This window comes from Pyrus communis, chromosome 2 (genome assembly GCF_963583255.1).
Source record: "Pyrus communis chromosome 2, drPyrComm1.1, whole genome shotgun sequence".
Lineage (NCBI taxonomy): Eukaryota > Viridiplantae > Streptophyta > Magnoliopsida > Rosales > Rosaceae > Pyrus > Pyrus communis.
The window spans coordinates 22,246,723-22,260,187 of record NC_084804.1 but is presented as its reverse complement, the minus strand read 5'-3'; the positions used below and the strand labels follow the sequence as shown (position 1 = coordinate 22,260,187).

Below are 13,465 nucleotides of genomic sequence, written 5' to 3'. Positions count from 1 at the left end.
CTCGCTTAACTTTGAAGTTCCCATGGAACCCGAAGCCAGTAAGCTCCCAAAAGGCCTCGTGCTAGGTAGGGATGGGAATATACATATAAGGATCACTCCCCAGGGCGATGTGGGATGTCACACCCAACTTGCTCCAACCCTTGAGGCAAATATTTTTAACCCGAAACTCATTTATGGGGCAAATTTAGCCCAGGATTCCCCCTGAGTTAGTGAAGCTGACCCACCATATATGTGTACCTTTTTTAATTTTATATTTATTAATTCATTGAATCCAATGGCTAAAATCTAATTTGATCAAATCTAATGGTAAAAAAAAAATATATATATATATATATATATATATCTAACGGTCCAAATTTAAAGGGATCTTTTGATATGGGTCCAAAGTAATTAAAAATTGAACCTATTTCAAAAGTCAAAAGTCACTAAAAATTGGACCTATTTCAAAAGGTAGCCTATAAAATTGGACCTATTTCAAATTTTCCCAAATTTAATTCCAAAGACTAAATTAATTAAAAGTTATTTAATTTGTTTCGTATTCTTTCATAGTATTCCACGAGTTTCATGGTGTCAGTTTAGAGATTTTTTAATACTTATCGGAATCTAAATATTTTTAGGTTGAAATGTTTATAAAATTAAATTATGATAGTCTACATAATTTTTTTTTTCAAAAGTTACTTGTGACAACCGGTCCCAAATTTTACATTTTTATTAATTTTAGAAGCGTAAATTTATGAAAATGCCCTAGAGGCAAAGACTTTGACTTCCATTGATCATCGGTTAGAGCGACGTATGATTTATTCTTTTAGCATATACTTGTAGTACTTGTCACTATGAACGCATAGGCGAAAGCCGTTGGCGAGTCTGAATTATAACGGTATAATTACGGACGTTTGAAGTTGGTTATTTAAAGGTAGTTAAATTATTTGAACTCCCACCTTGTGAGAAGACTAACTAATCAGTCTTAAGTAAAGAGGAAAAGGGACCAATCAAATTAAAAGGGGTGGAGGACCAATGAGAAATCAGAAAAAAATGAAGGAAAAAAAAAAAAAAAAAAAAAAAAAAAAAGGGAAAAGCTGGGAGCTTTTCCCCGTGGGTTCCGTCCGTACACCTCTCCAACCACCCATCTTTCAAGGCTGATTCCGGCCAATTCCGATGGAGTTTTTCGATGCCACCACCACCATCTTGAAGCTCTCATTCCCCTCTACAAAACTCACCCAAGAACCACCTTGATTAACCATGGTATGTGGCGGTTAGAGGCCACGAAAGTTGACAAAAATCAATAGTGCTCCAACCACCCTTTTCGATTTTCCGGCAAATTGGCAAAGCGATGGCCGATGCCACCACTTGGGCTTTGTATCCCATCATCCCATGAGCAAAACCCAACCAACCTTGACCCCGTTGGACCACCGTAGATGATGAATCGACGTGGGGAAGTTTTAGGCACCCGCCGGCTTTGTGGGAAAAATTGACCATCTTCTGTCCACTTTTGGACTTCGTGGCAGGTATGAAAGTTTGCTCCACTCACTGAGATCTTCATTTCTGTGAAGTTTGACAATTTTTTCAAATAGTTGGATTTTCCGGCGAGTCGGAGCGGCCGACCGCCACCCACGGCGGCGCGTGGCCAGTGGGCCGCCAATGCTATTTTTAGGCTATGTCAAATGTCTTGAATTTAGTCTTGATATTTGAATGATGTAGGTTGATCGTTGGAACCTAAATTCTCTACGATATGTTAATAGGTATTTATGTGAATCGACGATCCAACCGTTGGATCGTCACCAAACTTTGTTACTTTGTAGTACATAATATTTGAAGAATGTAGGAACTTACAAATTGGGAATCCAACGTACAGATCTTTCCGAATTGGATTTGTAAATTCATAAAATAAATCGTTAACCGCTAATCAGTTTTGGGAATTGCCGTTGGATCGTAATAAAATTTTAATATGTTATTCTAGAAGCATAATGTGGATTTTTGGAAGTTACGGATTGGAAATCTGATATGTGGATCTTCCAAATCGAGTTAGACAGGGTTGTAGACCCTACCGTCGATCTTTGATCGATGATTGACTTTTGGTCAATGGGTCTCAAATTATTCTTGAAGGTCCTTGAGGATATGTTTTATGTAAATTATGTATTCTATCGGTAAGAACTTTGAGACGTGATTTGATAATTGGTCACAGGCGACGATAGATCGTGATGTCTCGATGTACGTGCAAGATAATCAAAGCGTGGACTCCAGTTGAGTGGGTCTTTTTCTTTCATAGGCATATAATTGATAGTTACACAAGCACCTCTATAGTGATCTATGCTTGTTACCTACAATTAATCATTGCGAACTACGAATGGCTTGATCCCTGTTTAGGGTATGTAGGCAGTCTAACAAGACGTTAGATGCAACCATATAATAAATGAGATTAAATAATTGAGACAATAGCCTTGTTTAGTGAATTGAGTAATGTGAGGGACATTGGTGGGAATTGTGAGATTTAGCTTTATGATTTGGTGATTAAATGTTGATCATAAATCAATACGTGAAGAATCAAGAAATTGACGTAAGGAAAGGTAAGTATGATAGTTAATGTAACTAGGTCTAATTGGGCTTATCACTAATGATTACCCTCAAAAGTAAATAGTTTGGGAGTAGGGTGTTATTGATTGTACATGTTACGCCGTATTATATATTTTGGGAATATCATGAAATGTTTGGGTTTAGATTGCATCATGGCATATTCATATGGATATTACCTGGACTTGACTATTGTGAATGCTTTGAAGTGCTATATGACGCCGCGGACGCCCAGGTAAGCCTCAGGTGAGTACATGTTGATGTTAGTGATGTTAGTGAGTATGATTGTGTTGAGATATAATATAGCTCATAAACCTGCACCCCGGTGTTAGTGCTCCCGCCCGTGGCCAGGGTACAGTCCTTCACATGATGTTCACCTCCCGCACCTTACGCTCACCTTGGATCCAAGGTAGGTGCACAGTCCTGTCATACAGACCACTTTAGGTGGTTCCGACTCGTAGGTGACCCGCAATTATTCGCACAGTCTTCACGTGATCGTAGCACTTGAGCGTATTTATTTACACCCAGTCTTGTCGTACAAACCACTTTAGGTGGTTCCGACTCGTGTGCAGGTATACTTATTGAGCTATTGGCTAGCATGATTGATGAGATATGGATAAGTCGTACAGGTCACTATAGGTGACTTCGACTTATATGCTAGCCATGATTGATGACATATGGATAAGTCGTACAGGTCACTATAGGTGACTCCGACTTATATGCTAGCCATGATTGATGAGATATGGATAAGTTGTACAGGTCATATTAGATGACTCCGACTAATATATCATTTTGTATTGATTAAGTTCATTTGGCCTACTTATTATTGCATGGTGGAGTTGATGGCAAACCGTGGTTTTGGCCATTTCTGAGTATGGTTTGGATATATGTATATATGTTGTTTTGTCTTATGGAAAACGATACGGGTTTTACATTTAGGGGCATTACTTTTAGAGAGGTAATAACTTTGGGAAGCTTGGTTTTATTGCTTACTCACACTCTCTGTTTGGTGCCCTCCAGGTTTTAGCTGCTGAGTTTGTATCGACAAGGATCTGTGGCGAATCTTAGTATTGATGGATATTTCTGAGGGTATGATTCTTACCCACACTCCTGTACCTTACTTATGCTCTGACATCGTGTGTGAAATGGGTTCGCTCCCGCTCACAACGCACTCTGGTATTAAATGTTTTAGGTTCAAATTATTCACATTTTTCTACACTTTATCACATTTTATGGCTTCGTCACCTTCCAGGTGTCGACCAGCACAGCTCGATTCAGGGTCCAAGTAGACTTTCTGGGTCAGGATGTGTCATTACTTTAATAAAAAAAAATATCCTAAATTGATTTTTTAATATTCTCGGACTAAAAATTTAACCCAAAATGGTTGAAGGAGAAAAATTGTTGCTAAGTTAAAATTTTTAGGTTTTAACCCAAAGGTTGGAGATGGTGTTAGGATGAGTATTTTTAAATGACTCATTTTCATAATAAATGAGTCACTGGCTTAGCATGTGTATTTTATAAAGAAAACCAATGAAAATGGCTTCAAATCTTTGCATTTTAATAAATAAAAAATCATCTAATAACTTTATTTAATGATAAGGACAAAAGAATAAAAAATTAAAATAAAATATAAACACAAAAAGACCAACTCGCACTAGGCACGTCCCCCCACCACCCCCCATTTTCACACTCCCCTCTTTTCTCCCATTGTCAGCTACATTAACATATTATTTATATATATATATATATATATATATATTTAGAATTAAAAAAAAAAAAAACTTCAAACTAAATTCCATTCCCTAGTTTTATTTTTGTGGTGTTGTTTTTCAATAGTAGTCCAGATGATGAAAGATTTTTTTAATGTGCCCAGAATACAGGGTGGTACACAACATGTCTCTATACAAGTGGTGATATTCTTGTGTTAAAAGATTAATAACATAAAAAATAAAATTTCTCATCACTTACATAATAACACATGGTGTACCACTTGTGTTACGGGCACAAGGAAAAGTTTCTCCAAGATGACACCCAAACTCAAGAAATTGGATGGAGAGCTGCATTTATTATTGTAGGTATGTAAAAAATGTGAGGGAATTTTAATTTGGCAATTGAAAACTACTTTTTAAATATATTTACTAAGACCATAATCTTCTCAAGGTTTTGATCTAAAGGATCACTTCTGGGTTCATCATTTTCGGCGTAATGGGTGCTTTTACAAGACCAAAAATGGTCTAAGTTTCAAATCTTTTGAAATTAAATCAAGAATTAGATTATATATATTGACCAATAAGTAACACTATTTATGAAATTAGACCAATAACTAGACATTACTTATGAAACTGAACCAATATATAAGTAGACATTATTTATAAAACAAAACCAAGAATTAGACATTATTTCTAAAACAAACCCAATAGGTGGAAACTATTTATGAAACAGGACCAAAAACTAAACATTATTTATGAAACATGACAAAAAACCAGGTACTATTTATAAAGTTGACCAATAACTGGGTACTATTTACGAAACCGGACCAAGTAAGAGACACTATTGATGAAACTGTACCAACTACTATACACTTTTTATGAAACTTGACCCAATAACTAGGCATTATTTATGAAACATGACCAAAACTAGGCATTACTTATGAAAGTGGACCAAGAACTAGACACTATTTATGAAACTGGACCAATAAATAGTGTAGTACCGCTCAGTTTCATAAATAGTGTAGTACCGTTCAGTTTTATAAATAATGTTCAATTTCATAAATAGTGTTCAGTTTCATAAACAGTGTCTGTGATGAACGCATAGGTCCCACGCGTCAGGTTTTTTTTTTTAATTTTTTATATTAAAATTGTGTCATTTTCATTAAAATTTAAATTCTTTTATCTTTTTTACTAAAATTTAAAGATTTTTTTTATTAATATTTAATTATTTTTTATTAAATAAAGTTATAACATAATTTTTTTTTGTTAAAATAAATAAAGTTCCCTATTTTATAAAGAAAATGGAATAGAATGAATTACTTAATGGAAAATAAGAAAATAGTCCAGCCTGGTGGACGCGTGGAGCTCATTCATGGTTACTTGGAGGCAAAGGAATTTTGCTCGGAGACAGATTGTTTGTCCTCCTGTTCAGGTGCCCTTCCTATCCCCTTCTATTTTGTGCAGTCACGGTTAAACCACGTCAACATTCTATATTGATTTTTTTTATAGAGATAATAACACAAAAAGCAATAGGAATATAAAATGTTGACGTAGCTTAACCGTGACCGCACAAATAGGAGGGATGGGAAAGAAACCCAAACAGGAGGGCAAACAATCTACCTCCATTTTGCTCTGTTTTGTACTTTCTATTTTGTCAGCCAGCCAGCCATGCACATGGAGGATGGAGGAGGACTGTGATCAACTGATGCCCTATGTATGGTGAGATTTTTCAACGGGACCAGAACACGAGATGGTACACCAATGTTATTATATAAATAATGGGATGGATGTGTTAAAAAATTAATAACTTAAAAAATAAAATTTAAAACCATTTATGTAAAAACACGTGGTATATCACTCATGTTTCGATCACAATAAAAAATTTCTCCTATGCATGGCCTATATTATGATTATATGCTAACCAGGCGAACTCTAGCATTTTAATAGTTTCTCATTCCACAAAGTAGTGCTACATTTACTACATATTTGTAGCATCAATTCTACAATCTCTTTAATAAAGGTAGGGCTCGCCAACACATGTGACCTCATCTCTATTAAAAAAATAATACAAATAGATTGTAAGAGTAGTATTTTTTATTACGAAAACATTTTGGTAGTTTATTCGTCCTCAAAAAAATCATTTGAATATATTACTATAACAATCTTCTATTTGAATAATTTAATTGGATGGTTTAAGAAAAATATAAAAATTGAAATTTTTTGTTATAAAAATATGTAATTCACAAATAAAGGAATCTGTGCATTCCCCAAATATCCAAAAACATCCCACAAATTAGTTATGAATACATATTTGAATCAATGTACCCTTGTCACATTATTTTGTAAACAAAATTTGATGATCGTTTTTTGGTTTCCTATGGATGGGCACTTTTTAGTCGATACTAGAAACGCAATCACTTGGTTTTATTAATTTACTCATTATAATATAAAGAAATCAATTAGTATATATTTTAAGATAATGTTAGAGATATTAAAATTTTAAACTAAATTTAAAAATTGAATGATGTGTTACCAATAGGAAATAAGTCACTTAATCAACGTTTAAGTAATAATTCAATCATTAACAACCCCATCATTTAGTTTAAAAGTTTAATCTCCTTTACATTATCCTATAGTTTAAGTGAAATAATAAAAAGTAAGTAAACAGTGTTCCACATACACCCTAAATCCATTAAAGTTTGAGCACCATAATAAGTGAATTATTGTTCATCGCTTAAAGTGGTGGTGATGACCATGGTTGTGTTAATTGTCGTTAAATGGGTGTTATTTAGTTGGGAAGTGTTATTAGCACTTCAAAAATCTCATTCTACACTCCTCATAAATGTATTTTTCTTTCTAAATATAGAAAGTTTTAAGTATAGAATGAGATTTTTGAAGTGCCAATAACAATTCCCATTTAATTTATCTATCATACAAATTTTGAAATTTAAACTTATCTACCCACAATTAATGCGGCTCGGCTCAGCTCGGCTTGAGTGTAACTATTTTAATGCCAATCACCAAACTATCCGAATGTACAAATGGACGACAAATTCCAACTCCAACGTTAACGACCGAAAAAAGAATAAAGGGCGGGACAAATATTGTGTTATGTCTCAGTCCACCACCTTCCCGTACGGTCAGCTCTGAAATCGCAGGCGACTGACGCGTCTCCATAAACCCTCTCTCTCTCTCTCTCTCTCTCTCTCTCTCTCCACCCCCCCCCCCCCCCTCAGACGTTTTCCTTCTCATCAAAACCCCAGAACCCCATTATCCATTATTTACATTTCAAAACCATTTGCATTTGCATTTGCCATCATCTCCTTCTCTCTCACACCAGCTCTCCACTGTTTCTTCAGCTTCTGCTCCGAGAAACAAAAGCCAGAGCCACCGTCCGATTACGAACCCCACTGCCACCCTCCTTGCTCCGCCGTCACACCGGCTTCCTTCCCTCATTTTCCCAAACCCATTTCTGCTTCCTCTGCTCAACCGCCGTCGGCATGTCCCCAACTCAATCTCCACCACAACCACTACCAGGAGGTACATAATATAAGTAACTCAAACCCCAAGCTACCCTTCTTCTTTTTTGTTGGTAATTTTGCGATTTAATCCTTTTTTTTTTTTTTTGGGTACTCACAGTTACAGTGTGTTGTGAGGTGCTCTCTTCCTTAACCTTGACAGATGAAGATTTGGACAAGCTGGGGTTCGAGAAGGTCACCGAGGAGTTCATCGGAGAGTGCAAGTCGGAAGCTTTGCTTCTCCGCCACAAAAAGACAGGTGCCCAAGTCGCTTCCATGTCCAACGACGACGAAAATAAGGTCTTTGGCATCGTTTTCCGAACCCCCACTGTGAGTACTCTTCCAAAATCTCAAAATTTTCATTTTTTGTTTCTTTGTTTATTTATTAATAAAATGGAGCTACCCATTTATTCATTTTTTGTTTGTTCGTATATAAACTAGCATACACACACAAACATATATATATATATATATATATATATATATATATATGTCTGTGTGCGTTTGTTTTCGTTTATTTTTCGGATCAGAGCCTCATTTTTTTAGCTTTAATTATTTATTGATACAGGAAGGATTCCACTGGAATCTCATACATAGTGCAAAAGGCTGTGAGATGTGGGTCGAGAAAGTACCCCTTGAAAAAGCCATTTGATGAGTTGTTGAAAGGGAGCCTGGGTGCTGGTGTAGACCATTTCAAATATTCTGATAGGTCTTGCTGCCCGGTTATGTCCCCAAACACAAAGGTAAATTCTGGGTTGAGAATGTATAAATGAAAATACATGTATCTACTCTGCAATCTGTATTCCAACACCAAGGATTGTTGTTTTTGAATGATCAGGATTTCTATCATACAAATTCTGATAGGTCTAGCTTTAGGCCAAGGATTGTTGTTTTTGTTCTTTTTTTGTTTCTTCTTTTGAAATGTGTTCCCTTATTTCATTTGAAAATGTTTCATGTTTGTTAAATTCCATTAATTTCCAATTTTGAAACTAATCTGTTATTTCTTCTCAAATGATTATTTTAGGAGCTGCTTTCAATGAGAGGAAAGACTTCTATTCCCAGCCTTCGCCTAAAGATATGTTAAAGCAAACTGTTGAACAGGCAAGTTTTGTTTCTAATTTTTGTCCAGTTGTTTACTGTCTATTTTTGTAACATTTTGGCAGGTTAACATATAACTTCATCCTTTTCGCGCAGTTTCCTTATGAAGTTTTAATGTTTTGTACAGCTCATACATATAAGTTGAGTGTCACCTAGTCCTTCTGAGTTCTGATTGTCTCTTGCTGATGAATCAAACCTTAGCTTCTCTATCCTGTCTCTCTGTTCCCTCCCTCCCTCCCTTCCTCCCTCCGTCACTATAACAATATGAATCATTACTTGATGAATTTAACTGCGTATCGTATATTTAAGCTAAACGTTCTATATACCAATCGATAAAATGTTATCTAGCTTTTGGCTGCGAAACGTTCTATGTACAAAAATCGATCAAATGTTATCTAGCTTTTGGCCGCGAAATCACGACATGTGAGCTTATATACAATGATATCAATCGGATGCATTTATGCTTGAGTTTGTTTGTTGACTTCGTATTTTCTCTGGTATACCAGCCATCCACGTTGCTGACATATTAGCTGCACAGTCATCCTTATGATTTGTTTTGATTTTTTTGTTTATTTCAATGTGTAATATAATATTGATCTGGTTTCTATTTTCTACAGGCTGTATTCCAGACAATAGCTATGGTTTCGACGTACTGGGTGATCCAAAAGTTATTCCGAAACTAACATTTGAAGAATTCAAGGTTTGTTTTATTCTAATGAGGAAGATTAGTTATTTTGTACATCATATTACTATGCTAAGCTTTGATATTGTGATTCCTTATGTGCTGTGACCATACATATGATAGAAGTACATATGTATATGTATTGTTTCTTAAATATTATTGTAGCAATACTGCTCTTTTCTTTCTGACTTTTGGGTTATAAAATTACGGGAGTTCCACCGTAAGCATTACCAATGCAAGAATCTGGTTTTATGGAGATGATGATCCAACTGACCGCCTGCGAATTCTGAGTGGTATTGAAACAGTTCCGCTTCAACATACATGTGAATTACATATGTTTTGCTTGCAAACTATCCTATGATACATGACTAGTTTGTCTTCATTCACGTGTTTACCAATTTTTCGTTTACTTAAACAAGGTTGTTAAACCTGTAACTCACAAGTGTCCCATCATTTTGATTTTAACCATTTGTTTTGAGGCACTAAAACAGTGGGTACTAGAACTTAAGAGAACACAATGAGTAGCTGTTAGAGTAATACATTGCTCAGTAATGTCTTTTTTATGTAATTGATTTTCCTTCTAATGATTCAGATGAATGATATGAGTGTAAGATTGTTGAGAATAAAATTTAAAATTTATATCTGAACCATCTCTCTCTCTCTCTCTCTCTCTCTCTCTCTCTCTCTCTCTTTCAGAGTACCTGGAAATGTTTGATGCAAGCTCAGCCGCAATTGAAAAGGTGAAACCCCTGAAGCTATTTTCAAAACCAGTTAAGATTCTGAAAAAATATCTTTCTGGTCAATCGGGTGATTTAAAGAAGTATCACATGTCCCTCAGCTGGTGTCTCTGCGAGATGCCCTTAGACATGGAGACTGAGGACGATTGAGCTGTTGATTAATATTACGTCGGCAACTATGTTTTCTCCACTGAACATAATCTTGCTGTCAAATGGCTTTATAGCAAGTTTTGCTGGGGTTCATTTTCATCTCCTTCAACCTCTATTTAGTATTGGGTTGAAGAGTGTCTCTCACAATGACATTTCAAGGGTAGAAGCATTAGTACTGTTTGCACTTAGAATGTTTATGAAGAGAGGTTTTGATGCAGATGCTGTAGAAGCATCCATGAATATGATCATATGAATATAAGAAAAGCTTTCAAGTTTTTGTACATTTCGTTTCTTATAGTTATGGATCTTTACAGTTTCTCATACAGTTTGCATATTCTCTGCACTTAGTTTCTGGGAGTTTCTACAAGTGCTTGAAAGGAAAGTTGATCAAAATTGGGATGAAGTTTCTTCATCGCTCGAGGAGATTCGCAAGTCCTTAATTTGTAAGGAAAATTGCATAATTAATCTGACTGCTGAAGCAAAGAATCTTACCAAATCTCTGAAGTTTGTTAGCAAATTTGTGGATATGCTGCCTTGCAACTCTCCCTTCCCAAAAACTACTTGGACGGCTAGACTACCTCTCCAAATGAAGCCATCATAATACCTACTCCGGTTATAATAAAAAAATTTTCTGCAAGCTTGCTTTATTTATAATGTGGGTGGATTATTCTTAACATTTACCTTCTACAGGTTAATCATGTTGGAAAATCTGTGAACATTCATGATACTGGTTATCGGCTTAATGGAAGTGCAAGTGTTAGAAAAAGGATCCTTGATAATACATGGTTGCGGGATCGCATAGGTGGTGGTGGAGCATATGCTTCTTGTTACTTTGAGTTCTGCACAGGTGAAAAACTTGCCCTGTTACATGTAGCATGGACTTTTAATTGCTGTTTCAGAAACGCAGTGACAATTTTTTTTTTTTTTTTTTTTTTTTTTTGTAGTAGTAGTAGTAGTAGTATTCTGTATCTTATCTTATTGTGACCCCAACTTGTTGAAGACGCTTGATGTATACAATCAAACTGGAGATTTTCAGAGAAATTAGAAATGGATGATGATAATCTTAAAAAGGCCATTATTCGCGTAATCACAGATGAGTGCGAGCTTCCTGATGCCAAAGATTTGAGCAGGTATGTGGATATCAATTCCTGTTTTGTAAAAGTGGATGTATGTAAGGGTGTAATACTGAAGGGAACACGGAAAAAAAAAAATAACTGTTTTACCTTTTAAAATGACGGTTTATACTTTGTTGATACAATGAGGTGCATGAACCCCGTAAGTCCATGCACACATTCTGCCACAGAAGCTCAGTGGAGATGGCTCGAATTTACTCGTGCATTTTAGCATAGCTATGAATTATTTCCTCTCACTCTTATCCTTGCTTCTTTTGCTGCAGTTTGAAGCGGTATTTGTTGGGAGTCACAGAGGAAGACAGGCAAAGGAAACAAGAAGAGATATTATCAACCAGGTAAAAGATGCTGTATGTTTGATAATTTTAGCTGACATTCAAATTTGGACGGTTTTTAATCGATGCTTCTGCAAATACTATTTACTACTTATATTTCTCTAAGTGAATCATCGTCATCTTCATTGCATATCATTCTTTTTCTTTTGGCCGTGGACAACTTCCACGATGCTTGTAAAACTTAATATTTCATTCGCATTTAGATTCTTTCACAGCATATCCTACCAGTAAGGATGTTAGGTTGTTAAAATTAATTGGTTTCACTTGTTTTGTGTAATGCTCCACAGCCTGAAGGACTTAAAAGGAATTTGCGGATGTGTTTGACGCTGTCAAAGACAAAGTTGTTGCGGATGCGTTTGCAGCACTGAAGGAGCGACCGACCTTGTTTCGAGTAAAGAAGGTTGCCCTCTAAGACCCCTCAGAAAAGATGCTGCAAATACTGGCTTTGTTTGTAGCTCTATTTTCTGTTAAACATTAGATGGGTGATTATATATTCCTAAGTCGTCACTTTTTGATAAACGAAACTTTGAACTGATAAACTTAAAAATGGTAGCGGAAGGTAGCGATTTAACTAAATGCACTCCAAACTGAATATTTATAATTCTCTCTGCACACACAAGGTCTCGACAAAATCAACCCTAATCACTATCTCTAAGCACCGGTGCATTGCATAGGGTTTTCCAGTATGCACCGGGAACTTTGGTTGTTGCATTCTTGACCGCACATTTAGTCAAACGATAATTTATAGGTATAGACCGGGAGCTTTGAACTCGTATGCAAAAAAGAAAAACTTACGAAAGAGCAAAGCACGTATGTTAAAAAAATTATGTACTCATATCAAATTATAATTTATAGGTAAAGATGAATGACTCTTTTAATTGTAAAGAGCTAAGTGTTTTTCTTTATTTTTTTTTTATTTTTTTTATATAGGATGGTAACGGATTAGGCGAGTCGAGCTACGCATAAGACTTAATCGTCAGACTACAATAGTAGAAACCTCTCTAAACCGGCGATAGCACTTGCTCAATCAGCTAGCGCTAGTAGCAGCAGGAGTAGTAGGAACCTGTCTATGAGGCCTTAAACTCACTTGATAAAATAGAGGGTTTCATAGGGTGGTTAGTCTGTAGGTGATGGAGTGAGAAAATTGCGATTGAAGTTTTTTTCACTTGCTTTTGGTGAAGTTTTCAGTATATCCCAACGGACCATTTATCATATATGGTTTCGCCGTAATTATTGCTGTGCAGTGGCATGTTTCAAGAAGGCAAGACAAGTCTGCGTGATCGGAAGTAATTAATTGTACCTTCTCTACAGAAATGTGGCATGTTTGGTCTACTGCATGTTGGCGGTTGGCCCTTAAGCTAGATAAGTCCTTGGTCATTCCAATTAACCTAGCTCTTAAAACTCACAATGGCCTTTAATCCTTGTATGGTTCCGAACATTTATTTTTGTACTCTGTTGTTTGATTCTCCCTTCATATAGACAAATTAGTAAACACGTACGTGTTTAATATTAAACGACTACAAACTAGACTACCAAAG

The 13,465-nt window shown here is 35.8% G+C and overlaps 1 long non-coding RNA gene across 1 annotated transcript; it reads left to right on the top strand.

Annotated features, from left to right (window-relative positions):
- The first annotated feature begins 8,692 nt into the window (after positions 1-8,692).
- On the top strand, positions 8,693-11,292 carry LOC137727002 (uncharacterized). The gene is made up of 3 exons (XR_011067710.1): positions 8,693-9,593; positions 10,272-11,074; positions 11,153-11,292. It is a non-coding gene; the product is annotated as an uncharacterized lncRNA (long non-coding RNA).
- Positions 11,293-13,465: the final 2,173 nt, after the last annotated feature.